The sequence below is a fragment of the Rhinatrema bivittatum genome, chromosome 9, assembly GCF_901001135.1.
Source record: "Rhinatrema bivittatum chromosome 9, aRhiBiv1.1, whole genome shotgun sequence".
Lineage (NCBI taxonomy): Eukaryota > Metazoa > Chordata > Amphibia > Gymnophiona > Rhinatrematidae > Rhinatrema > Rhinatrema bivittatum.
The window spans coordinates 253989705-254017331 of NC_042623.1; the positions used below are offsets into that span (position 1 = coordinate 253989705).

The 27627-nt window shown below is 44.3% G+C and overlaps 1 long non-coding RNA gene across 3 annotated transcripts; it reads left to right on the top strand.

Moving 5' to 3' along the window:
- The first annotated feature begins 1895 nt into the window (after positions 1-1895).
- On the top strand, positions 1896-27627 carry LOC115098914. Of its 3 annotated transcripts, XR_003858637.1 has the most exons (4): positions 1896-2535; positions 3313-3426; positions 4287-4351; positions 4839-5576. It is a non-coding gene; the product is annotated as an uncharacterized LOC115098914 (long non-coding RNA). The 3 variants fall into 3 exon arrangements; XR_003858638.1 differs by lacking the exons at positions 4287-4351; positions 4839-5576 and adding an exon at positions 27021-27627; XR_003858639.1 differs by lacking the exon at positions 4287-4351 and having other exon boundaries at positions 4839-4863.

Below are 27627 nucleotides of genomic sequence, written 5' to 3' on the forward strand. Positions count from 1 at the left end.
CCGCTGTCAGTCTGTTCTCCCTCCTCCCGGAGCAAGGCTGCTTTTCGCACCCTGCTCCGGGAGAGGGGAGAAGAGATGACAGCGGCGAAACTGAGCGGCAAAGCCCGAACCCGACCCGGCGAAGCCCGAACCCGACCTGACCCGGACCCCCAACCCCAAACCCGGACCCGACAAGCGACGAAACTGAGCGGCGAAACTAAAAAAAAAAGAAAAGCAATTTTTTTTTTTTTTCAAAATTGACAATTTTGGTTTTTTTTCCAAAAGCGACTTACTTTTGGGATCTGTCAAGATCCCAAAAGTAAGTCGCTTTTGGACGCAAGCAAAACTTACTTTTTACAGCCATCTGCAGGAACACGACCTGGCTCCGTAGCTCCTCCCGAAGACAAAGATGGCCGCCTGCACAGGAAAGCGTACAATTGGCCGCTGAAGACGTGACGTCACGATGTCACGTCTTGAGCGGCCAATTGCACGCTTTCCCCCGTGCAGGCGGCCATCTTTGTCTTCGGGAGGAGCTACGGGAACCAGATCGTGTTCCTGCAGATGGCTGTAAAAAGTAAGTTTTTTAAATTTTTTGCAGGTGTCTGGGCTGGGGGAAAGCTTTGTCGCTGTCAGTGTCCCCCCTCCTCCCGGAGCAGGGTGGCTTTTCGCGCCCTGCTCCGAGAGGAGGGGGGACACTGAGAAGTCGTTTCGCCGCTGTCTTCGCCGTTGCTTCTGCGCTGTCAGTGTCCCCCCTCCTCCCGGAGCAGGGCGGCTTTTCCGCCCTGCTCCGAGAGGAGGGGGGACACTGAAAAGTCGCTTTGCCGTTGCAGTCTCCGTGGCAGCCCCAGTCCGGACATCGGAGGGGGGCTGCAACGTTTTTTTCACTTTTTTATTTTTTTTTTTTGGCTTCGGGAGCAGGGGAGAGGACTGGGGCTGCCACGGAGACCGGCACCCATGATCGCGGCGGGGGCAGGTGAGCGGGGTCTGGGGGAAAGCTTGCCACCTACCCTTACCCATGCCTCTACCGCCTGGGTCAGGGTAGGCGGTAAGTTTGCAGGTTAAACGCGCGACAAAACGGCAGGGAAAGGTAGCGTTAGTCACAGCGCGGGTTACGGGATGCTAGGGGAATAGCTAATTGGCTCGTTTGCATGCAATATCGAGCTAATTCGCTCGTTTGCATGCAATATACATGCCGCGGGCGGAAGGGGTTACCCGGGGAATTTAGGACGCGGTAGAAGTAGGTTAAAGGGGATTCGGGATCGCAGGAAGGGCTAAAGCGGCCGGAACGTGAGTTAGAAGCGGCTTAGGAGCAGGGTAAACACGGCCGCACTTTACAGGATAGGCCTGTATCTTAGTACATAAGATTTGCCATACTGGGTCAGACCAAAAGGTCCTTCAAGCCCAGTATCCTGTTTACAGCCATGGCCAATCCAGATCATAAGTGCCTGCCAGGATCCCAAGGTGTAAATAGATTCCATGCTGCTTATCCCAGGGATAAGAAGTGGATTTCTGCAACTCCACCTTAATAATGGTTTATGGCCTTTTCCTCCAGGAACTTCTCTAAACCTTTTTTTTTAAAGCAGCTATACTAACAGCTTTCACCACATCTTCTGGCAATGAATTCCAGAACTTAGTTATGTTTTGAATAAAAAAAAAATTCTCTTAGATTTTCTTTTCTTTGCCTTTTTTTCTTTTTTAATTTTTCGGTTACTGTTTCCAGTTTATAAGGCGTGCAATGGATAACCGTTCCCAATGCAGTTGGGACATTTCCTCCTAAACGCCCCGCCCACTTCCAGCCGCGGCAGACGCAGCCGCTTAGAACTCGCCGGCTGGTAGAAGACCAATCAGCTGCCGATTCGAAGCTGCGTCGTCCACGCGCGGGCAGCGTATAAAAATTGGAGCCCGGGGGCTCGTGCTGCTTTCCGAGAGGCGCGTGGGGGGAGCGTTCTCTGCTTTCTAACCCTAACGTGGTGTCCGGACGCCCGTCGGCGCTTTCACGCGCACTCGCTGTTTTTTCCGGGTAACTTTCAGCGAGCAGAAAGCTTATAGCAAGCTTTGCCACGACAAGGGCGAACGCAAAAAAAAAAAAAAAAAAAAGTTATCCGGAGAACGTCCCTCCCTTTCCCTAGAGCCCGCGCTGTCTTTCCTTCGCCTGCGGGGCCTGTCCACGGTAGTCGCCCCCCCCCCCCTCCCCCGGCCTTCCTCGCTTCCGAGGCCGCGGTCAGCCCGGGCCCCAGCCGCGGTCCACTGCTGCCGCGAAGAGTTCGTCTCTGTTAGCCTTGAGGCGGCCGGGGTTGAAGTAGGCGGGGCTCGCGGCAGCACGCGGGGAAAAAGCAAAACGTGAGCTGGGCTCGTGCTAGGGTCGCCTCCCTGAGACGTGGGTCGTGTGATCTGGGCCCGATTCAGACATTCAATGCAATGCAATGCACGTCTCCAGCAAATCAAGCCACGCGTCGTACTTATTCCTTATTAACAGGTCGCTCGGCTTGTTCCAGATGTACCAGTTGTCAGGTCTTTTGGATGCTGGAACAAAACTCATTGTCTCCAAGGAGAGAGGTAACTTGCGTCTACCACCCCCATTCCTCTGGAAACGTTTGTTCCTATGGCTGTACAAAAGTAACGTTGACCCGGTGCTCAATAAGTTCTTGACTGGTCCAGTCTGTATTTGTTTTTATTCAGCAGGACTTAACTGCACCAGAAGTCTCTTCCATATTAAAATGACTTCTTCAAAGTATGTTAGGTTAGCGTTTATTTGCAATTAAGATAAAACGTAGGCAAACTCTTCAGTTCTGTGCATTTTTTTTAAATGTAAGGTCATCTCTAAAACGGATGTGAATAACCATGTTTGTAGCTCTGTATAAATCTGTTGCAGTAAGTGTTTTTTTGTTTGTATTAAGAAGGGATGGGATAAATACAAGCTCCCTAGCAAAATCCAAGGAAGCCCTGGAATCCTCAGTATACGAGTTTTATCAGCTGTTACTGGTTAGATCTCGTCCAGAGTTCACCACCCTTGAATTTCATGTTATTTGGCTTGCTAATTGCTAAAATAACTTGCAGTTTTAGGACTTGACCAGCCTCTAGTTGCAGGTTTGAAAACAGTTGAGATGCCTGCTGCCTTGCCCTTAATGAAAAGTAATCTAAACTTCACCTTAACTAAACATCTTGTGCTAGCTTTTATCCTGATGGTTTAAGGAGACTAGCCATATGACTTGTGTTCATTTATTTGACTGACCTAGAGTAGATATGCTGTTTCCTTAAATTTTGGTAGCTTAATTTACAGGCAGTTTGTGATGCACTCATAACACTGCTGCTCTCCTTTTGCCTCGCTAACAGCTTGATGGAAGAACTGGAGCAGCAAATCTTAAAATGTTGGAGCACCCTCTAGTGGCATCACAGCTTTGAGCTTGACACAGTGCAAATGGCCCCAGGTCTCAGAACTCTAAACAGGTGATAGTTTCTGAATCTGTGTGTGCCTTGCAATATCACAGTAAAATGCATAAAACATATTTACTTGCAGTGCCTCCATTTGTATATAAAGCTCTTGCATTTTTGTTGTGGATATCCTGAAGAGTCTTCTGTACTCAGTCTGCAGTTGCCTACCCCTCTGTGTTAAGTCTTCCATGAGGTCAAGGAACTTATTGCCTGCTGTTCTAACAGCTTCCCAAACCTGACCTAGTTGCCCCCACAGCTAGTTGAGTTTTCAGTATATCAACATAATTTTAAAGAAACCTGTATGCTAGGGCTTAGTCTATAATATACATGAGACAATTTTGCCTTACATCTGTGGTGTTCTATTTACTAACTCACAAAACAAGATAGGCTTCACTGGTCAAATTTTCTCATTTATGATATAACCACATGTGCAATACACCCACATACATTGTTTGTAGGACCCACACTAGATGAGTTTGCTTGTCAATCAAACTCATGATTTGGTCATAGGTCCCTTTGTTTTATATTTATCAACTTTAAATTTTTATTTTTTTTTAATTTCTATTTTGAAATCTTCATAAAAAGCTGATGAGCTCAGATTCATCCCAAGATGAATATATCATTGCAGATCATATGAAAAATCATCACTAACGAGTCACTGGAGTGATAATCACCTGTACTACTTCAGAGACAGTCCCATGTTAGTCACAAAATGAGTATACCATTGCAGATCATATTGAAAATCATCACAAGAGTTGGTAGAATACTCATCTGAACTTCTTCAAAAATCAGTCCCAACACGATAGTGTTTTGAACCACCTGGTCCTGCTTCAGTGGAAACCAGTCTTCAAATGTATCATTTGTTTATTCAACAGCTAAGAATGATCCCATTCCCGGTACATAAAGCTCTGGTACATCCCAGGACTCTGGACTGATCCGGGTATGTACAGGGAAAAGAAAATTTGGTTCTTACCTGAATTTTCATTCTTGTAGTACCACAGATCAGTCCTGCCCGCTTAGTGCATAAAGGTAATGGAGAGTCCGCTACTTCCGCATTTGTGTTCTGGTCTGCAGATCAATCTGATTTACCCTTTTTAACGGGTCTGGTTTACAGTTGGGGTCAGTGATCCACTTTAAGGTTCCTGTATATAGTTAGTTTGGTTTGGAATCATTCTGTTTTGACATTGAGTAATACTGGCAGACTGTGGGTGGCACCTTGGTATATATGGCAGAGTCTGTCAAAACTTTCTCTATCTCCATCTGCTGGAGGGGAGGCAAAACCCAGGAGTCTGGACTGATCCGTGGTACTACAGGAATGAAAATTATCAAGTAAGAACCAATTTTTTTTAAATAACCCAGTGAAGTTAAATGCACCTTCCTTATCTTGCTACACTAGTCCAAACTCATGGGTTTTCTTCTCTTTGCAGATGGTGACAGAGGACATGTTTTTTGTGACATTTGCTGGTAGGTAGTGGTGTGGCTCTAGAAAAAGGCCAGTATTGTCTTAGCAGATGGTACTTTCTGGCATCCACTCTGGCAGCCATGGCACTATATTTTGAAATCCCATGGCTTGTTCCTGCTGGTCTTTCCTCTGCCGTATGCCTTCTGACCTGGGGGGCTCTTAGGTCCTGTAGGGAGTTCCTGTTGCCCACAAAGCTCATGATCAAGATGGATACTTGATTTAATTTTGTGCGTCCAAAAAAGGATGATTCCTTCTTGCTCTCAAAGAAATAAATGGCACACTCCCATTTTTGGATGGAAATGCTCTTTCCTTTCAGTATTAGTAGCTGTACAGAAGGGTGAGTGTCTTTTTGTTCCTAGATATCGGAGGCTCCCTTTCATATCCCAGTTAGGAAAGGCTGTCATATTTCTCCATTTTCTGTCTTGAAGAAGCATTTACACTTTAGATCTCTTCTGGTCTCACTATGGCCCCAAGAAACTTTACTAAGGTAATGGTGGCAGTAGCAGCTCTCTTGAAAGTTTTGGTCCAGCTTTATTTAGACAATTGTTAATCGAGGCCAAATAGCACAAAGAGGGCTTCAGCATGGTGCAGGTTTCAGAAAGCTTGGGCTGGGTAATATACTTTACTGAGAGGAAACTGCAGCCTTCCCTGTCTCTGGAATATATAGGAGCTCTTTTCAATACTAAAATAAGGAGTTTATCTGATTGGGGAGGGTGAAAAGGGTACCATGGTCATTCAAGTGCAGTTTGAGTTCTGTGGCAGCCACCTTCATCTAGTGCTGTGGGCCAGCGCTCACATTCATTCACTACCATTCTCTTATGGTCGTCCCAGAATCAGGATTGCAAGGTACTTGCTTCTGTAATGCTATTTGATGTCCACTGTTCCTGTTTCTGTAGAGCTTGTCTTCTAATAAAGACAAATCTAGGAGACCAAGATGGCCGCCGATCAATGAGGATGTGAAAGTAGCAGCTCCCGACTGGTCGAAGGTTTCTTGCTTTTCTGTGTAATTTCTTTGGACTTACTTACCCGAACAACATGCCGCACACAAAAAGAAAAGCAAAAGTAAGAGAAGGATTACCTAGTATTGAAGATAATCGACAGCCGAGTATAGTTGCTGCTTTTGCTAAGACGCCATCGAATAACCCAGGGGGAGGAGTCGCTGGAGCCGGTAATGAGCAGCTGCCAGGCTCCCTGACCTTAGAAACAACTTTGAGCCCGGGGGCTCCAACAAAGCCCGAACCTCCTGCACGTGGAGAGTTGCTCCTATCTCAAGAACTGCACACCCCCAACTTACAGAGAAGAGCAGAAGATAATTTTGCTTCTTCGGAGAGCCCGGTACTACCGAGCTCCAGTAAGTTGGGAGAGTTTTTAATTGTTGGATGTTATTCTGTTCATAGCTGTTTTGAAACATTTATTCTGCTTATTAGTATAGTTTTACAATTATTTCTGTGTGGGGATCTATAGCTGCTTGCTAGTTCTGTTTTCCTAATAAGAGGTGTATTGGATTTTAGGGCCTGATTTAATATTTGTAGTGTTGCCTTTTCATAGATAGGGTTGCTCCTGTTTGAGTGTATTCCATAATACAGGTGTAACTGTGTGCGGATTAGTTTATGTGCATTACTACAGATCCTGGGAGTATGTTAGGTCGGTTCTGTGTCTGTTACCGAGATGAGATATTTTGCTAGCATGTAAGCGTTTGTATCGGTCTTATTTGTTGATTTTTCTCAAGAGGACAGTCATTGGTGGTAAACTGCTGTCTTTTCATAAGTAGGGCTATTGAGCCTGGAAGTAGAAGGAGTTTGAGTTACTGTTACTGAGATGACATCAGAACCAGAATATCTTTTTTGTAGGGTGAGTTGTATGGGGAATGTCATAATTCTGCTTTACATCCATTATTGTGGGTCAGGGGGGTTCCCGTGGATACAAACTGTACTTTTACATCTAGCCCCGTGACGATCATGGGTCAGTGTGTCACGCATGTGAGAACCTATGGTGAGCTGAGTCACATTCACATTATAAATGTCATAATTAAATGACAAGTGTGCACTAAAATCCAACCCCTGCCCCACCCCCACCCCGCCCTGCCAGGCCATGGAAAAATGGTCTTGCTTGACGCCGGTCCCTGGTGCAAAAAAGGTTGGGGACCTCTGGTTTAGAGGGTAGGCTAATGCTGGAGTTGACAAAGAGGAGGTCCAGGGTGTGCCCTGCTTTGTGCATGGGGGAAGTGATAACTTGGGTAAAGCCGATGGCTTCGAGTGTGCTGAGGATGGCTTCACGTGAGGTGGAGCAGGGGGTAGCATCAACATGGAGGTTGAAATCCCCCCATGATAATGGCAGGGGCGTCACTGTTGATGTTGTTGGAGATGAACTCGATAAGGGGGGAGGGGTTGTGTTCGAGAATGCTAGGGGGGGGGCATATACTAGGCAGACCTGGAGATTCTGAGATTTGAATAGCCCAATCTCTAATTTGTGTGGTGTGGTGGTTTTTACAGGTTTGAGATTCATGTGCTTTTCAGCAGCGAGGAGACGACCACCGCCTCGTTTCTTCGGTCTAGGGATGGAGAAAAAGTCATAGGTGTCAGAAGGGAGCTGATTGAGGAGGACAATATCAGAGTCCTTGAGCCAGGTTTCAGTGATGGCGCATATGTCTGGCTTATGGTCATCTAGTAGATCAGACAGAATGACAGTTTTCTTGGATAGGGACTGAGCATTCATAAGCATGATGAAAAGGGTGGTGAGAGGATCTGCGCTGGGTGGTTAATATGGGGTAATGTGTTCTGTGGGAGGGGTGATGGATGCGTGGGATAGGGAGGCTGGAAATGCAGGCCATGGTGGGGGGGATGAGGAGGAACGGTCAGTGCTGTAGGCAGGGGGCAGATAGCAGGAGGAAATAAACAACGAGGTTGTGGTCACAAATAGTATATCGGCGTAAAGCGGTGACTGTAACAGTGAATTAATAAGAGGTTGAAGCATATACAGCAGTGTCAGAAGAGTCAAGAGCAGATATTAAAGGTACATACGCTAACAGCAAGCTGCAAAAGAGAGAAGTCACCTGAGGCGTGTGACGTTTTGCTGAAAGTAGGTGTTTGGGCCAGGCAACCTTAATGGGTGCCTAGAGTCACAGAGCTGTTGGCAGACCGTGGAGCGTAGAGGAGGGGTCAAGCAGCGGTCAAGTCCTGTGGAGCAGCGGTGCAGCCGGAGGATGCTCAAAGGCACCCTCCGGCTGCATGGAATCATGAGATCTTCTTCCTCCAAAGCAGCTCCAGGGCTGCCAGTCTGAAGTTGGGACTTGACTACTATGTCCCTGAAGGTCTCATCTATATACCTCTGCCTCAGCTCCTCCAGGTCCGCCACTCTAGCCTTCAAAGATCGGACTTGTTCTCTGAGAGCCAGGAGCTCTTTGCATCATATGCACATGTACAACTTTCTCACCGGGGGGGGTAAAAAATCATACATGTGACACTCGATGCAAAAGACTGGGAAGCCCCCCTCTTGCTGCTGGACTGCTGCCTTCATCTCAATTTTGATCAGTTCCTAGTTAAGTTTTAGGTTGCTATGGGAGTAGGAATGTGTCTAATTGACGTCCTTTAAATGTATTAGTGAATTTGCTATATGTCTGGTAGTGGCCTTCAGGGGTCTGATCAAGCTCCCAAAGTTTTAGTTGTTGTTTTTGTTTGGGTTTTTTTTGTGAAAGTGGCACCTGCCTATAAATTAAAGGATGAGCTAGGGGTGGGAGGGTTGGGAAATACAAACAGTCTAACTTTAGTTAGTGAGCCAAAGTGACTCACTGCTCTCTTGATTAACAAATGTTGATACCTATTCAAACCAAGTCACACTACCTCAACACCTTTCCAAGATGAGTAACTGAACTTTTCAACCTTTTTACTTAGGTACCGTGTTTCCCCGAAAATAAGACATCCCCCCAAAAATAAGACCTAGTAGAGATTTTGCCGAATTCCTAAATATAAGACCTCCCCCGAAAGTAAGCCATCCCTTGTAAACATGGGCGGATTGACCTATTGGGGTATCTGGCTTCACCCGGTGGGCCGGTCAATCCTGTGACGTTTTTTTTTTTTAAATAAAGTTTCCAAGGTATTAGGGGCAGGCGCGAGCAGTGGTATCCCGAGGGGAGCCAATGCCCCCGGGCGCAAGGAGGCTCATGCAGCTGCTGAGCCTCCTTGCCCGAAGAAAAAGATTGCGTTCAAACGCGCTGATGCTCTTCCTCCTTCCTGCCTGTGCGCCCCGGAAGTAAACGTTGCTGGAGCTGCGTGGGCATGAAGGAGGAAGAGCATCAGTGCGTGCAGAAGAGGAGCCGCCGCGGGCTGCTGCGAATCCCAAGTCGCAGCGGCCCAAGAAGAGGAAGAGGCCCGGTAGCAAGGAAGAGGAAGAGGCCCGAGAAGTTCAGGGCCGCTGCAGAGCCCATCCTGCGGTGACCCGCAAAGAGGAGGCCCAGAGGTGAGAGAGAGGCTGAGGGGCTGTAGAGGGGGTGTGCGTGCATGTATGAGATGAGTTGAGTTGAGAGATTGTGTGTGGGAGTGAGGATCTGAATGTTTGCAGAGACAGCATGTGAGAGCCTCTGTGTGTGAGACAGCATGTGAGGGTGAGAGCCTATGCTTGAGCAAGACAGCATGTGGGAGTGAGAGAGAGCCTGTGTGTGTCAGACAGCATGTGCCAGTGAGAGACTGTGTGTATGAATGATTGTATGAGAGACAGCATGTGATAGTGAGGGTCTCTGTGTGTGTGTGTGAGAGAAATGCATGTGAGAATGAGAACCTGACTGTGTTTGAGGGAAGAAGATGGAGAGAAAAGAAACAGAATAAAAGACAATATAAAAGGAATTGGCAAAAAAAAAGAAAGGGAAGGTGGGGAAAAAAAGCCTGTGACCAACCAATTAGAAAACTAACATCAGCCAGCAAAGGTAAAAAAAAATAAAAATTACTTTTTAGTGATTGGCACATGTAATCTTTGGGAATGTGCAAGAATAGCACTTTCTCTATGCGGATCTCACAATGTACGAGATCAGCATGGAGAAAGTGGAAGCCCACGGGGCCTGCACAGAGGAGGCAGCAGAATGGGCTTCAGTGTCAGTAGCAGCAATCGGCGTCTCCCCAATAGCCATGCGGCAGCAGTGGCAGCAAGATTACTGACATCTGGGGATGGTGGCAGTACCAGTCGGGGGACCCCTTCCAAGCAGTGTGCAGAGGTTCAAAAGCAGCAGAGTCAGCCCAAGCTGACTACCATGAATGCTGCACACTCTTACCTCTCTCTGACAGCATACTGGTGGGACATGGCTGACGCAGGGGCAGCCAGCAGCTCTATTAAACATCCCCTGAAAATAAGGCCTAGCGCATCTTTGGTAGCAAAAATTAATATAAGACACTGTCTTATTTTCGGGGAAACAGGGTATACACTGCTCCTAGCTTATTTCTAGCATCTGGCTACTTTTTGGGAGTGGGTTTTTTTTGGGGTTTTTTTTTTAGTTTTTGTGGTTTTTTGTGTGTTTTTTTTTTAATTACAAACACTCAGTTCTGCTTACTAGCTGCCTTACAGACTTTTAAAAATAAACACACTACCTACTTACTAGCTGCCTTATTGACTGACTATTTAAAAATACAACAGTCTGACTTGTTTGTTCACTGCCTATTAAAAGCACAAACACACTAAATAATATTCCCAAATAGTTAACTTTGCCCCAATACTTTTAAAAAAGACAATGTCCCAAGCAGAAACTTACTGATTCCTTCCAGCCACCAGCAAGGTGATACTCTCCTCTCAGTGCTCCCACTGATCACTTAGGATTAGGGCAGGTTGTGCCATCCAAACATCAAGTCCCTGTCACTCACGGCTTGGATGTTGAGAGGTTAACTCTGCAATTCCTTTAGCTTCATGGAAGGATTCCATTTGGGGAACCTATGGATTCAAATGGCGGAGGCTTGCTGTGTGGTGTGAGCAAAAGACCCTAGGTCCTTTCTCCTGCTCAACACAAACCGTTTCACTACTTTCCTCATCTGTCTGAATCTGGTTTTAAGACCAACTGTATAAAAGTTCATCTTAGTGAGGTGGTCACTTGCCATCACTATGTAAAAGGTAAGTCATCTCAGTGCAGCCTTTAGTTGTCCAGTTGATGCAGGACCTGCTTGATTTGAAGCCTCCTGGTGTGTTTTGGAACTTCTACATGGTTTTGTCCTAGCTGATAAAAGTTCAGTTTGAGCCACTGTACTCTTATTACCTGAAGTAACTGCCCTGGAAGGTCGTGAGTTTGGTGGTGGTCATTTTAGCATGTAGGGTTATTGAATTCCAGGCTGTAGTAGCTAATCCACCTTATACCAAATTTTATCCTGATAGGCTGGTCTTAGGCATCCATCCTAAGTTGCTGCCTAAAGTAGTATTGGAATTCCATATTAATCAGTCAATTGTTCTGCCAACATTTTTTCCCAGTTGAAGAATAGGCCGAGCAGATAACCAAGAATTCCCAGATGCCTCTGCTGTACTATGGCTGTCAGAGGTGAATGAACTTTGAGTGCCTTTCTGAGCATGACTTGCAGAATATCTCTGAGATGGATCTACTGGCACCAACAGGAAAAGGCCTATTCAATGACAGTGTTTGCACCACAATACAAGGAAACTTGGTGCACATGACATCAGGATGCAAGCTTTTGTCTTGCAGATGCATGGTTTCAACGGACAGAAATCAGTTGAAAAGGAGATCCTGTGAGGTGACAGTTTTTAATTAAACCCTGGTGCCAAGAAATGGAATTCAAGCCTAGCTCCTATTCAAGACCCAGACTGCAATTTGTTTACACAACAAAAGAAGAAAAGAATACATAGTGCATCAAAGCCAGAGTGATACAGGAACTTGTATGATGGGAGGATGGTTCAGGGAAGACTAGTATAGAATGATTTTTACAATTGAATGGGGGGTGTCATCACAAGCATTTCCTATACATGATAGATTGTCATGACAACAGCATAAGGTATTTTTTGTAAGGAAATCTTTGGGCAGTTACGTCATTCATTCTGGAAGCTTTGGGAATGTTGTATTTTGATTATATAAGTCAGGGCATGTCAGAGATTCACTGAGATGCAAGTTATTACTAATAGAGGGCAGTCATATTGCATCTCCCAGAACACTTGTCTTGGACTTTCTTATAAACAGCTGAATAAATTATATTTTAAAATCTTTTTCTGAATCGAAGTGTTCTGATTGCCCTGTCCCTGTGATACAAAAATTATATACACAGTCCACATATCCACCAAGGTGAGTAAGCATTGCATCGTTTGGACTGCAAGAGCCTTGCCCTTATAGCTAGAGTGAACTGAGGCCATAGAAAATCCACCTCACTTTGTTTCCTTTGACACCAGTGAACTAGGGGTTTCTGTTGCCAAACAGACTATATCGAATTGGCTAGAACCTTGTGTCACCTGTTTTGCTCAGGTGAGGCTGAATCTGGTGGGCCATTTCAAGGCTTACTCTGTCCGATCCATGGCAGCATCAGAGGCTCACTTGTGATCAGTACCCATAGAACAGATCTGCAGAGCTTGCGACATGGGAGTTCTTTCCTCTCATTCACATTTCACTACTGTTTGGACAGGAATGGCCAATGCAACAGTAGGTTTGGCCAGTCTGTTCTCGACTAGGCCCGTTGTGTTTGGCATTTGTTTTTGTTGCTTCCCTTTTTTTGTTGGGGATAGTCTGCAACTAGGGATTGCCCATTGTGAGGATTGCCGTCTTGCTTGTCCTCGGAGAAAGCAGAGTGGCTTACTTGTAACAGGTGTTCGAGGACAGCGGGATGTAGGTCCTGACAAAAAGTGTCCACCCCCCCCCAACTATTTTGTTTAAATACAAGATGGAAAGGACCCTATGTGCCCACGTGGTGTAATGCATGCATGGGCATGCCCAGTGAGGCACAGTCAGTTTTAGAAAGTTTGACACGTTTTCCAGGCCAAGATTCCATCAGATGTCACCATGGGGGAGGACTGACATTCTGCTGTCCTCAGAACACCTGTTACAGGGTAAGGGACTCTGCTGTATCTCTTTTCCCCATTCATCCCACTTAACTACCACCTATGTATGAAGAGGCATAGAGTATATACTGCATTTTTTTTTCTATTGCATTTCATTGCTTTGTATTGTTTAATTTTAAATGTGTGTACATTTGTATTTTAAATCCTTTGGGTTTGATAGGATGTGGTATAAATTCAATAGTAATTCCTTCTGAAACCAAGCCAGCATGAGTAAGTACCCTGTCACTGTTGCGTGAAGGCTGGTCTACCTTCCTTATTCTAGGGGTTTTGAATGCTGCCTTTATAGCATCCCCAGTCCCAGACAGCCCATAGTGCTGGAGCTGGGCTCAGATTTTGATCTCTTGTATAGCATAGCACTGTTCTGCCACTACACCAATGCTTTCAGTATAACCCAAATTTGTTTTACTCTGTATATAGTACAGCCCAGCGGATTCTAACCGAGAAGGTATTCTTATAGTTGACTTTCAACTTGTTCCTAAGCTAATGATCTTGACAGCTGTAAGGTCAACAAATTATAATTGTCATCAATATAAATTTAAGAATTAATTTATGTATATGTCCTTCATAGACACTTATACCTAGTGGTATATTTAGAATGCAAGTCACAGTACTTTCCTTCTGTGGTATTAGACTACAAATGCCATTCTGAAACTGTGTCCTCTGACTGGCTGGTAGTTATTCATAGCCTTTATAAGTTGCAGAGGGGAAAATACCCCAAAATTAATAGTTTCATATGTTCCAAGGCAATAAACACTCCACTCAGATATGGAGAATGTATATATTATATAATTCTATTGTATTTGTGCATATGTGTGTGTTAATATAGAGAGTCTTTACACCCTTTTGTGTGGTGGTTAATTGTAATATGTGGCTTGGTTCTATATAAAAATGTAGCCTTGACTATAGTGGTGAGAGCACCAATTGTATTAAGTATCATGAATGTTTAAAACTGTTCAATACAGTTTTTTTTGGGTCTGGCAGGGTTTTTTTTTCTTCCTCATCTGGATGTTCAGCTCAGTCAGAACCAGTCTCACTGCACTATAGTATTACAATCCTTCATTTGTAACTATCCAGGTTTTATACCCTGCTTTCTGAAGGGAATGAAGACTTGACGTGGTGTGCGTATGTGTGTGTCTCCCTTATAAATGTTCCTGTGAGGCTAAAATGCCTATCTTCATGGACCTTTCATATTGGAGGGTGGGGGGGATGTTAGGACTGTAATGCTTGTTTGGGACATGTGTTCATGTCCCAGAAAGTAGGCTCCTTTAAGTCTAGTGGAACCTCTTGCTATATATGCCCAGCCATTCACATGACAATCCTCACCTAGAGACTACACACTGACGCAGTATGGAACTCTTGCTTCCTAAATGCTAAATTTGACCATTAGGTGTGGCTGTTCTCTGATGGCTGAGACGTCCTCCCCCACTAGGGCCTATGCCCATTGTCTCCATATCATGTTCAGTCCTAGCTAGCCCAGGAGCCAGAAGTCTAGCCTGAGAATCAAACCCCCTTCTTCACATGACTGTCACCAGGCCAGGGTGCTGATGATTTTTATTGTAGAAATAAAATCAAACACATCACCCTTTCTCCAACATAAAGGTTTTGCTTTAAATAACCCTCCTGTCACTCAAAATACAGATAGGTTTAGAGCAACAGTATCTTAATCTTTAAAACATATTTTCCTGTAACATGGTAGATAAGGGACCAATTGACCCATCCAGTCCTCCTGCCTTAGGGCTGTTTGCCATTTGACTACCTGGTTCTTGATCTTATGCTTGGTTCTCCTTTCCTTTGTTGCTTAATTTTCCAAAGGGGGGGGGGGGGGAAGGTTTGTCTCTCAGTATGTACATCATTAATAACTTTTGGATTTGTTCCAGCCACTCTAAACTTTGTGAACTTATCGGGTGAGGATCATTGTTCCCTCTAAGCTGCACGCACAACTTTTTTTTGTGGTCGCGCACAGCTGTTTACCTCCCTGTGCAGGGATAAGCCAAACTCCTGCCTGATTCAGTCAGGGCCCATTACACCTTCCATGCTCCCCATCCCAGGCAGGAGTTGTCACATTTATCCAAATGCTATCGCCTGCTGCTGTGGGGCCGGCCTCACAGCTCCTACCATGAGCTCAGCCCAGTGGCAGCAGGCAATGACATTTGGATAAACATGACGCCTATGGCAGCCTGCCCCACAACTCAGCAGGCCATGTTGGAGCCTATCCCATGGTGGCTGAAAAGAAGCAGAGACCACTAGTAAACTCTATTCTACGGGTGGCTGAAGAGAGGAGGAAGATGCAAGGGCTGATGCTGGGGGCTAAAGACTAGGCCCGTGCCCTACGTGTGTGTGTGTGTCTCGATGAAAGCCTGCATGGTGGTGTGGTGACTGCCTGGCTCTGTTTCTCTAAGCTGTGCATCCATATCCAACTTTTTTTTACAGCCACACACAGCTTTTACCCCTCGTTCAGGGATCGGTTTGGATAGGGATAAACCAAACCCCCCCCTGCCTGATCTGTGGCAGCACACGTCCCTATGCCCCATCCTGAGCAGCAGCAGTTGTTTATCCAAATATCTCCTGTTGCCTTGGGGGCAGATTCGCAGCTCTTATCAAAGATCAGCCCTGCAGCAGGAGGTGACGTTTGGATAAATGTGACGCCTACCGCCAACCACCCCACAACTCGGCAGGCCGCGGTGGAGCCTGTCCCGCAGCAGTTGAAGAGAGATGCAGTGGCTGAAAAGAAGCCGAGGTGTCCAATGGAGCCTGGGCTGCTGGCAGCTGAGGATAAGGCCCAGACCCTGTGGCTAGGTGACGGCTTCTGTGGGTGTGGTTGGAGGGAGAAAGGGTAGAAGACAGGTGCAGAAAGAAGAAAAAAAAAAAGACCCTGTAAAAGGAATTGGAAAAAGAACAGGCCCATGGGGGGGAAAGCCTGGGACTAACTGATTAGAAAAATATAAGCAAAGATTTAATAATAAAAAAAAAAAAAAGGTTTGAATTTTTAGTGCTTGGTATGTTAGTGAGAATGGGCATTACATATTTGTATTTTGTTTGTTCTTCAATATTCCACTGTTCAGAATCAAGTTTCTTGGGCATTCCATTCCATTTTTTGTCTGCATGTTTGTTTCTAATTTGTAGTCCTTATTCTGTATAGGGTCTTGTCTGTGTTGTGCATGTGTAATGGAGGTGCAGTATTTCTGCTGGCATATCTTGTAGGGGTGTATTAGTGTGCTAAGGCATAGTTTAATACATGCATGCTGCCATGTCCTAGATAAGGCTGCTGCTGTTTGAGTGCTGAGGGGTTTGTGTGACTTCTCAAAGTGTTTGGCAGTGAAGGGTTTGCAGGTGTGTGTAAGAGGAGAATTGAGTGAGTGTGCATGAAAGTCTGGGGAGTGAATGAGAGAGTGTGTTTGAGAATAAGCATGTATGCGCATGAGAGTGAGTGAATAGGAAAGGGGGTAGGGGAGGAGTTCGAGCGGAGATCCCTCTCCATTGAAGGAGAGGAGAGGCCATGAGGGTTTGAAGTCGGAAGAGCTTGGGTAACAGCTAAAGCAGATTCCACCGCGACTACACCCGAGGCCATGCCCCTCTAGTGACATCATCCAGGGGAGCCGGGACACCGGATAAATTCGAGCCAGGAGCGGCTCCAGACTGGAGGAATTCGAGCGGAGACCCCTCTCCGTTGAAGGAGAGAGGCCATGAGGGTTTGAAGTTGGAAGAGCTTGGGTAACAGCTAAAGCCGATTCCACTGCGACTACACCCGAGGTCACACCCCTCTAATGATGTCATCCAGGGGAGCCGGATAAATTCAAGCCAGGAGCGGCATGCAGCCGCCGGCGTGCTGCCGAAGCCGCGTGCCAAAGGGGCGCGCCCCTTGGTGAGAATTTTTTCTTTACTCTTTATGGGCAGGAAAAGAAAAACTAAACCTTGGACTTCGTTGCCAGCAGTACAAACAATAAGGGGTCCTATAGATGCCCATGTGATGAGACGAGTGAGTCAAACTGTTTGGGACACTATACCTGATATTTCTTTCTCCTCAGGCTCTTCTAACAGCCCTGGCCAGATGCAACAAACTCAATCTTTGGTAGAGCTGCCAATCCAAACACCTCAAAGTGTTAGCTTAGGAGCTATAAATGCAGCTCCGTGTGAAACGAGTAAGGGAATAAGGTGAATTCTGGAATGCAGATTTCTGTTCCAGAACCCATAGACCCTCAAAATATAACTTTGAGTGATGTATGGAGGGCAATAACTGAATTGCAGAAGGTAGTCTCAAATGCTATAATTCAGAATGATAAAACCTTTATGAAAATTAAAAATGTTTTGGGAAAGCATGATGATCGTATGAAAAATAACATCTGTACAAGTTTTGACTTTGCAGGCTGTTAGTAACTCCCATATTAAGGATAGTCTGGTGACTCACAGACAATTGGAGAATTTGGAAAACGAACTAAGGGTTAGGAATCTGAGATTCCTGAATTTTCCTATTACTAGCCTATCTGCCAGTGAGTTACTGAAAAAATACCTACTAGAGGTTTTGTCAATTTCCTCAATAGATGATAAATGTATATCAAAAATGTATTATGTTAGTAATTCAAGATTGAAGAGCCAGGTGGAGGGGGAAGGAATGGATATTGTTCAGCAACAATCACCTAATTTAACTTCCTTTTTGGAATCATCGATAGATGATATACCACAAAGGGCTACTTTGTTAGTCACTTTAACTAGAGAAAATGATAAAAGTTTAATAATGCCAAAATACTTTTAAGGATTTTTTATTTTGTGGACAAAAGGTACAGATATTCCCTGATGTGTCCAGGAACACACAATTAAAGAGAAAACAATTCTTGGTTTTGAAGCCCAGGGTTATAGCCTTGGCAGCTTCATTTTTTCTGAAATTTCCGTGCAAATGCGTAGTTGTCCACCGAAAAAATAAATTCATATTCCATGATTCTACCCACCTGGAAACCTTTTTGGAAGATAAAGAGAAAGGAAAAGATTGATACAGTGTTTGCAAAAAAAAAAAGTGTGGCTCCAGTAGTAACTGAATGTAACAGATTTCCTTTGATTTAGTTTATCTTCAATAAGACCTCCCATAATGTGGACGAAGGATTTTTGGTATAATTTATATTATGGTAAATGATTATGAAAAATGTATTATGTATACTAAACCCTTTCTTTTGATTTTATGACTGTATTGTTTAAAATCTTTAATAAACTATAAATTTAAAAAAAAAAAAAAAGGGGGTAGTATGTGAGTTTGTATGTTGCTCCATTGTTGCCTCGAAGGATGGGGTGTGGTGAGTAAAGACTGATAGACTTTTTCAATCAAGAAAGTAGGGCTCGCAGCATAATGAAACCAAAAACTTTTGCACTCGGTAACAAATCCTTAGAGCGAACATTGCTTGTCATAGTGTGTTGCTTAATTGTTAGGTATTGCTACATCTTTGGAAATTGTTTAAAATGAATACATTTTGAAATGAAAAAAATGTAGATAAGTAGGCTACTTCCCATGATCCTTGCCTGTTTGACACACAACTTCTCCAGGATGGTGGGGCTTGTGCAGTAATAATTTTTTATTAAAAACTATAATGGAGTCTCAAACTGGACCCTCTTGCTCATAACTAGCTCTGATTATCCATTTGACTTTGCCTGCGTAAGTCAGTCAATCATTCCCAGCTTCCAAAAGGGGTTCTACCAGCTATTTGTGTGCTAGATTGGCCACAGTCTGAGTCAGGATGCTGGGCTTGAATTACCAGCATGGCCCCTCATGTTTTTCATACAACTATAATCAAAGAGTTAGATTTTTAAAGGGTTATGCTCGTAAATGGTCATAAGCATGCAGGGCCTATTTTCAAAAGGCCCGGCAATGCGTGTAAGTCCCGGGGCTTGCAAAAAGGGGCGGGGCATGGCCGACAGCCCCAGGGCTGAAGTAAGTTTTAAAACAAAAAAAAATGAAAAAGGTAGGGGGGGAAAGAGCAGTGAAGGGAAGTTCCCTCCAAGGCTGCCCCAATTTTGGAGCAGCCTGGGAGGGAACAGGGGAAGACGGTGCAGCTCGGTGTGGGCTCATCGTGCAAGGTGCACAATTGTGCAACCCCTTGTGCGCACCGACCCCCTGATTTTATAATAAGTTATAACATTTTAATACATTAAAATAAAATGGAGAAAAACAAATGTAGCAAAATGCTGTATTTACATTTTAGTGGTGTAAGTGGCCCTATTTTGCTATTTAACTGCCAAATAAGCACACACTTGGCAGGCAGCCTGAGTTTACATAGCTTATTTCAGGGAAATTTTTATTTTATTTATATTCCACTTTTTTGGCACTTCAAAGCAGAATTACATTCAGCTTCTGTAGGTATTTCCCTGGCTCGAGAAGGCTCACAATCTAAGGGCCTGATTCATCAAGGTATTTTTCCCTAGACACAGAACTGGAGAAAAGCCTTTGTGAATCGGGCAGAAAGTTTGCACCTGAGGCAATGAGGCTGAAGAGACTAACCCAAGGTCACAAGGAGCGGCAGTGGGATTTGGTTTATAGCCCATTGCTATAACCACTAGAAGGACTATTAAAACTGGAGGTTGCCCTACATAAATATGCGCAGAAAGCAGGCGCTAAACAGTGCCCGCTTTCTTAATGTTCCCCCAAGGGAGGTGCCATACACTATTTAAATTAGGGGGTTGCTTTAATAAGGAGGCGCTAGGGTTTCTTGCACGCCCCTAGCTAACGCGAACCCGACCGGCGTCGGCAGTCCAGGGGTTAGGAAAATGGACACTGAGTTTATCGGCGTCAGTTTTCCTAAACTCCACACAGCCAGGGGTTCAGGAAACTGACGCTTGTCATTCGAGCGTCTGTTTCCTGCACCCGACTGCCAGTGGTTTTTTTTTTTATTTTTTAACTTATTTAATTTTGTTTTTCCTCCTACTCAATATCACAACGATATTAAGTAGGAGGCAGTACAGAAAAGCAGTTTCCTAGACGCACTTTTCTTTTATTGCATCTGAAGTGAATGCTAATAGCCTCAATCGCTTGCACTTGCAAGTTATTAGCGCTATTAGACTCCGCATGGGACGCACGTCGAATAGGCGCTAATCCCCTTATTGCATTAGGGGATTCATTATTTATTTTTATTTATTTATTTAGGTCTTTTTTTATACCGACACTCATGATACCAATCATATCGTATCGGTTTACAATAAACAGTGGTGCAATAACATTAAAAATTAACAACTTCGTGAACAATAGGCTAGGAGAGAGGGAGAGAGTGAAAAGTTACAATAAACAGGGGTACTTGAACTGGGAGGAGGAAAAGCCAGAGTAGTGGCTAGCATAGAAATAGGTAGTATTTAGTCTCAGAAATAAATAATATACAGATATATACATAAGGCTATAATAGACTCTAGTATTCAGGACTGAATGTAATCCACTATACATGGTATCCTATACCTAGTTGTAGCAGTAGGGGATGTCATAGATCGGGGAAGGCTTGTAGAAATAGCCATGTCTTGAGTTTCTTTCTGAAAGTTTGTGTGCAAGGTTCCTGTCTAAGGTCTGTGGGCATGTTGTTCCAGATGGTTGGTGCTGCTGCCGAGAAAGCTCGATCTTTAGTGGATGAAAGGTGTGTGAATTTGGCTGGGGGGGGGGGGTGTAGCGTACCTTTGTATGCTTCTCTGATGGGTCTGGTAGAGAAGTGCAGTGTGAGAGGGTTGTGTAAGTCGATGGGTGTACTGTTGTATATAGCTTTATGGATGATGGTGAGACATTTGTGTAGAATTCTGAAGTTTACTGGGAGCCAATGTAGGTTTTTCAGGATTAGCGCCTATTCAACCCACGGCCGACTGCGAGTTATACAGTGCGCACGGCTGAGCACACTATTGCATCGGCCCCTTTGCTTCTCCCTCCCAAAAAAAAAAAAAATGCCAAAAATTGTATATGGGGCATTTTAGGCATACATATTACATGCAGAAAGTAAGAGTTGAGTGTAATACTGCTATCAGTACTTACATAACTTTATACTATAAATAAGTTATACATAGAATATAAAATTTAATAGTTGAAGTCATTAGGTTCCATATTAGGAGCTACCACCCAAGAAAGAGATCTAGGCGTCATAGTAGATAATACATTGAAATCGTCAGCTCAGTGTGCTGCAGCAGTCAAAAAAGCAAATAAAATGTTAGGAATTATTAGGAAGGGAATGGTTAATAAAACGGAAAATGTCATAATGCCTCTATATCGCTCCATGGTGAGACCACACCTTGAATACTGTGTACAATTCTGGTCGCCGTATCTCAAAAAAGATATAGTTGCAATGGAGAAGGTACAGAGAAGGGCAACCAAAATGATAAAGGGGATGGAACAGCTCCCCTATGAGGAAAGGCTGAAGAGGTTAGGGCTGTTCAGCTTGGAGAAGAGACGGCTGAGGGGGGATATCATAGAGGTCTTTAAGATCATGAGAGGTCTTGAACGAGTAGATGTGACTCGGTTATTTACACTTTCGAATAATAGAAGGACTAGGGGGCATTCCATGAAGTTAGCAAGTAGCACATTTAAGACTAATCGGAGAAAATTCTTTTTCACTCAACGCACAATAAATCTCTGGAATTTGTTGCCAGAGGATGTGGTTAGTGCAGTTAGTGTAGCTGGGTTCAAAAAAGGTTTGGATAAGTTCTTGGAAGAGAAGTCCATTAACTGCTATTAATCAAGTTTACTTAGGGAATAGTCACTGCTATTAATTGCATCAGTAGCATGGGATCTTCTAGGTGTTTGGGTAATTGCCAGGTTCTTGTGGCCTGGTTTGGCTTCTGTTGGAAACAGGATGCTGGGCTTGATGGACCCTTGGTCTGACCCAGCATGGCAATTTCTTATGTTCTTATGTTTTTTTCCTCTGAATCTCCCTCTCTCTTCTCTACTCCCCAGACATCTTTCTTAGAAGCCACAATCTTTCTGCTCCAACTTTCCTCTCTATTACCAGTGGTTTATCTGTGTCTCTCTTCTCTCTCTCTATTTTCTACTCTTCCACTTCTCTTTTCCCCATTGACCCCCTGATCACTGGCTGCAGCCCTCTCCTCCCATCTTGTGCTCTTCTCTTTGACTGTTCTCCTCATTCCATTCCTTCGGTTTGACTCTCCCCCCACATCCCAGCTTGCCATCTCTCTCTAGTCTCACCCCCTCCCAACTAAATACACACGCCAACTTTCTGCCAACCCTCACTTCCCAGCCTTCTATGCTATCTTTGCCTTTACTCTAGCCTCCCACCTCCTCCTGGCTTCCCACTAGAGGCACTGCTGGATACCTAAAAGCATATATGGAGTACAGTGCTATAAGCTGTTCTCTTCCTGGGCCTTGTGCTTTTGATAATCAACACAGATTAACAGCTACCCTCACCCCCAGCACAATCTTGTAAAGAAAAAAAAAATACTCAATTGGACATCACAGGTTTTTAAAATGTTAAATTTGTAATTATCTCTAGTCTACCTTTTCATGCAGTTGTCCTCAAGGAGTCTCCCTATGCTATTTGCCAATGAAATTACGCAGTTAGTTTGTTTCAGTGGGGATTCTATGGCTCCGCCCCTGCCTCTTACCAAATTCTCCCTACCAAGCTGCGAAAACCCCTCCTAAAGCAGAAGGCACTGCTACAAACATTTTGCACCATTGTTACGAAAGTGCTGAATGTTAGTGGCAACTATGCACAAAGAAACTACTCAGCCACCTTCAACCATCTAGTAAAATGATCCCTAAAATGATTTTATAGCATAAATTACATTTCTCTATGGGAATGAAGTGTGGGGTCTATACACCTCAAATTCTATGATCTCTTGCATTCACAGAAGCACCCTCAACAAAGGGTGCAGAGCAGAATTGAGACACTTATTATTACCATTCTTCATAGAAAAATAATATTCATAGTCTAGTGACACCTCACTATAACAGTTACACAGCATACCTTAGTAACGTGTGAAATAACAAACCTGCCATATCATAATAATACCCTAACTGCCAAACTTAACTGCCTTTTCACGGGTAGGTAACAACCCTACCCATGAAAAAGGCAACACTGCAAATATTACACTAGGCCCTAAAACACCAATACACACACGTGCTCACAGAAATAGGCTCTCTCATACACAGACACATGCACAAGCTCTCACACCTTAATAGGCACATACCCACACAGGCACTTTTCTTTCATACAGACACACGGGCATGCTCTTTCTCAGATACACTGACAAAACAGGCTTTCACACACAGGTGTTCCCCTTTTTTTTTTTTTTTTTTACACAAAGACTCAAACACTCACAGCCATGCTCTCGTACAAACAGGCTCACACATGTGCAAATGCTGTCCCACACAAATAGGTTCTCACATACTTGTAAAGATGATCTCAAACAGATTCACGCACTCATAGGTGCACACTTATACAAGCAGGCTCATACACAGGCCAATCTCACAAACTGGCTCACACAATTGCAGGCATTCTCTTTCCCACAAACAGGCTCTTGCAGTTGTATCATATAAACAGGCTCACACATACTTATAGAAGTACTCAGATTCACACACGCATAGGTGCACTTTCCTACAAGTAGGCTCATACAGGTGTCATCTCACACAAACAGGCTTGCACACTTGCAGGTGTAGCTTACACAAACAAGCTCTCATACACTCTCAGATGGTCTTCTTCAGCGGGGTTTGTTCTGCTACCAGCTGCAGGAGTAATGCAGGTGTGTCTACTACCTGCATGGGAAACATGGACAGTCCCATGAGGCTTTTTCTGCTCTGCTAAAAGCTGAAGAGGTGGAGACTCTTGGCAGGGGGTCCATGGGCCCAGTCCTAATGCCACCTCTGCTCCCTATCACTTATTTGCTTTCTTCATTTTCCAGCCTCCATCTCCCTTCTTACTCTTACCACGTTTCATCCCTTCATGACTGCTGGGGAGCTGCAGCAAAGCAACAACTACAAGCATGGGACTAATGGGGTGCAGAAGAGGCACCTGTGTGGGGGGGAGGTACCTTTTCTGAATCTGCAGCTGCTTGCCTCTTCCAGGGTGGTGCAGGCCTAATTTAAAATAAGGAAATTCATTAGAAAAGCAGGAGGAGGAAGCTCACTGCTCCGGTGGAGCGCACAATTAGCCCGCGTTTGGCTGGGTGTTTTTGACGGGCTATTTTTACCCCTTATACAGTAAGGGGTAATAGTGCGTCAAATGTGCGTCCAACCCCCCAAAGCTAATAGCGCCCGCAACATGCAAATGCCTATTAGTCATTCCCATGCGATCCAGAAAGTAAAATGTGCAGCCAAGCTGCACATTTTAATTTCAGCCAGCACCGGGGAAGTGTACAGAAAAGCAGAAAAAACTGCTTTTCTGTACACCCTCTGACTTAATATCATAGCGATATTAAGTCGGAGGCCCCAAAAGTAAAAAAAATAATTAAAAATCGGCCCGTGACAGAGGCTCAATTTTGCTGGCATACATTTTCCGAACCCGTGGCTGTCAGCGGGCTCGAGAACCGATGCTGGAAAAATTCAGCGTCGGCTGTCAAACCCGCTGACAGCCGCTGCTTCTGTCAAAAAGGAGGCGCTAGGGAAGCACTAGTGTCCCTAGCGCCTCCTTTTACCGCGGGCCCTCATTTAAATATTTTTTTTTTTACTGAATCATGCACCCAGGAGAGTGGCCTGGGCATGTGTCGGGAGAGCTGGCACTCGCTGGCTTGCCCGCGGGTTTTTCTGTATCGGCCTGATTGTTGCTTGCCGCCTCTCCTGCTACTTGGCTGCCATGAGAATGGGGAAATGCCACAGGTGATCCAAGAGGAGGTAGTGCAGATTGTTACTGCCAATGGTTCACCAAGAGCAAGGGGATTGAGCCTTTCGGTGGTATTGGCATGTGGTTTTCTCCTGCAGCTTGGACTTCCCTTTTGCATGTGGCAGCAGTGGACTGGCTGAGTTCTCTCTGACAGGCTCTCAAGTAGCCGGAGATTTACCACTGGGTTAGAAATCCATCCAACACATGCAGTGGATCATAATTCAAACATAATCCAAAATTCCTCATATAAGTGAACTGTTACCCTATTTTCCTTGGCTGAGATATTTTACAATTGTTTGATACCTCTGCATTTTCTCCACATCACCACGGTAGAACTAAAATGTATTGGAAAAGATTGCCGACTCCCATCACTGAAATTAAAATGTTTCCCTTTATTAATATATCATAACAGCGCCCACTTTTAGGGTTAATGTCTCACAGGAGAACAACTATAGAGCTTCCAATTCTCAGGTTGGTTGGACAAAGGGCATCGGCAAACCCATTCATCTTTAAGAGCCCTATCCTTCTCAACAAGGAGGAGCTCACGCAGCTTTACCCGGGCCCTACAGACAGGTCCATACAGTACAGTGCAATCCAGCGGAGCGCACTGCTAACCCGCGGTTGGACGCGCGTTTGATGCGCTAGCTTTACCCCTTATTCAGTAAGGGGTAATAGTGCGTCGAAAACACGTGTCCAAACCCCCCGCAACTAATAGCGCCCACAGCATGCAAATGCATGTTGCGGGCGCTATTAGGTATTACCGCGCGATTCAGAAAGTAAAATGTGCAGCCAAGCCGCACATTTTACTTTCAGAAATTAGCACCTACATTTACTTACCTTAGTCTATGTGCCTATTTGTAAACCGTTGCGATGGTATATAACTTAGCGACAATATAGAAAAGTTTTTAAATAAATAAATAAATAAATTAATTAAATACCCAAAGGAAGGTGTTAATTTCTGCTAGCACCTGGAAAGTGCACAGAAAAGCAGTAAAAAGTAAAACTGCTTTTCTGTGCACTCTCTGACTTAATATCATGGCGATATTAAGTTGGAGGTCCCAAAAGTAAAAAAATAATGAAAAATAAAAAAAAAAATAAGATTTAAAATCAGCCCGCGGCTCGTGGGTTGAAAACTGGACGCTCAATTTTGTCAGTGGGTCCGAGAACCAACGCCGGCAAAATTGAGCGTTGGCTGTCAAACCCGCTGCCAGCTGCTGCTCCTGTCAAAAAGGAGGCGCTAGGGACGCGCTAGTGTCCCTAGCGCCTCCTTTTACCGCGGGCCCTAATTAGCATATTTTTATTTACTGTATGGCGCGCACAGGACACTGGCGCTCTCCCGCGTTTCTTTCTGTATCGGCCTGAAAGTGACCGCCTAGTTGCTTTGTCAGGTATGGTGCATTGTGTGAAAAAATCAGATGACCCTGACTGAGGGAAATGTATCAAGCGTTTTCACCGGAATAACCATTGCTCCAGCTTCACCCATGAATAAAATCCCGTTCTTTTCAACACAGAATCATTCTTGCAATTTGGCGCAATGTGTTATTATTTTTGCAGGGTATTCCGTCTTGTGCTTTAAAACTGCAGAGGATCCGAAAGCAGATCACAAAATGCCCTCATCACCGTAACGCTACACTGTTGTTTCCATCCCTTGGGGCACTAACCGAAGAGTTCACGATTTCCACAGGTTTAGAAGGGGGATGCAACATCCTGAAAAATAGCGAAAGGGTGGGATTGGGTTCCGTGATGTAGCCCCAGCTTTTGTCACATCTCTTGTAGAGCTCAAAACAAGGGGAATAACGAGCGCTGCTCCTGAAGCTGTCTGGGGGGATTATGCTGGAGGTATACAGCCCGCTTGTTCGCCCGTAGTCACCTCAGCAGCCTTGGGAGATTCATTGCCCTATAAAGAGCTCTGACGTGAAGCCTGTGAAAGGCACCATATAAACGCCACTATAAATGCAACGCCATAATAAAACCTCGTCCACAAGCATTGCTCATTAATTTGAACCTTGACCTTTGCACTGGTCAGCAGGGTGAAATATGGAATGTATAGCCTGCCAAAAGTACACAAACGCCAGTTTTGGTTGTAGAAATGTAATGAAGATCAGAGTCGTCGAACCTAAAGTAAAAGGAGCAAAGAAATTCACTTTCTAGAGGTTCTACATGCCCCTGAGTGAATGCAAATATAAAATAATGTACAACTTTAAAAAAAGGATAATTTCATTATCGAAAAAAAATGTTTGGAGACACCAACCATAATATAGAAACCTTGATTAGTTTTTCAATATTAACATTTTCTTGAATAGCTCTTAACGAAATAAGAATTTTTTTTTTTTTTTTTTTACCAGAAAACGAAGTTTCAATGAACTAGACTAGATAATCGAATGACACAACAAGACGTAAAGCACTGGTTTATGGGATTCCTACACAAACTGGTCGGAGGTGTGTGATTAGGAATAAAGAAAACGTAAATACTTATTTTGCAGTATTGTTTATTTATGGATCTGGCAAACCTTTACGTATCCAAAAGACAAATGGGCAAAATCCCGTATATCACAATTTTTCTGATACTTTCCCTGTTTATTTATTTATTTTAATGTGTACGTTTATGCCTCGGTGGTTTGGTATTTAAGCCTTTACATATGCCATTTTTTTTCTCTGCTTTTCTGTTATTTTGTGTTGACCTACATCAAAGTGATTTAATCTGAGGACATTTAATTTATTTGGCTGTCGATGTACATATTTATTTGCTGACTATATATATATATATTCTGTTTTCAGGATTCTTTGTACTGACCTATAGTTTGCATTACTCTCCCCTCTACTATCTAGCTCCATAATACCTATCTATACAGCAGTAAGTACTAAGAATTATAGCTTTTATTTGCTTGTTCACGTTTACATTGTTTCTCTCCTTGCTACGTTTAGGGACCTTCTTTTTCAGTTATTTTATTA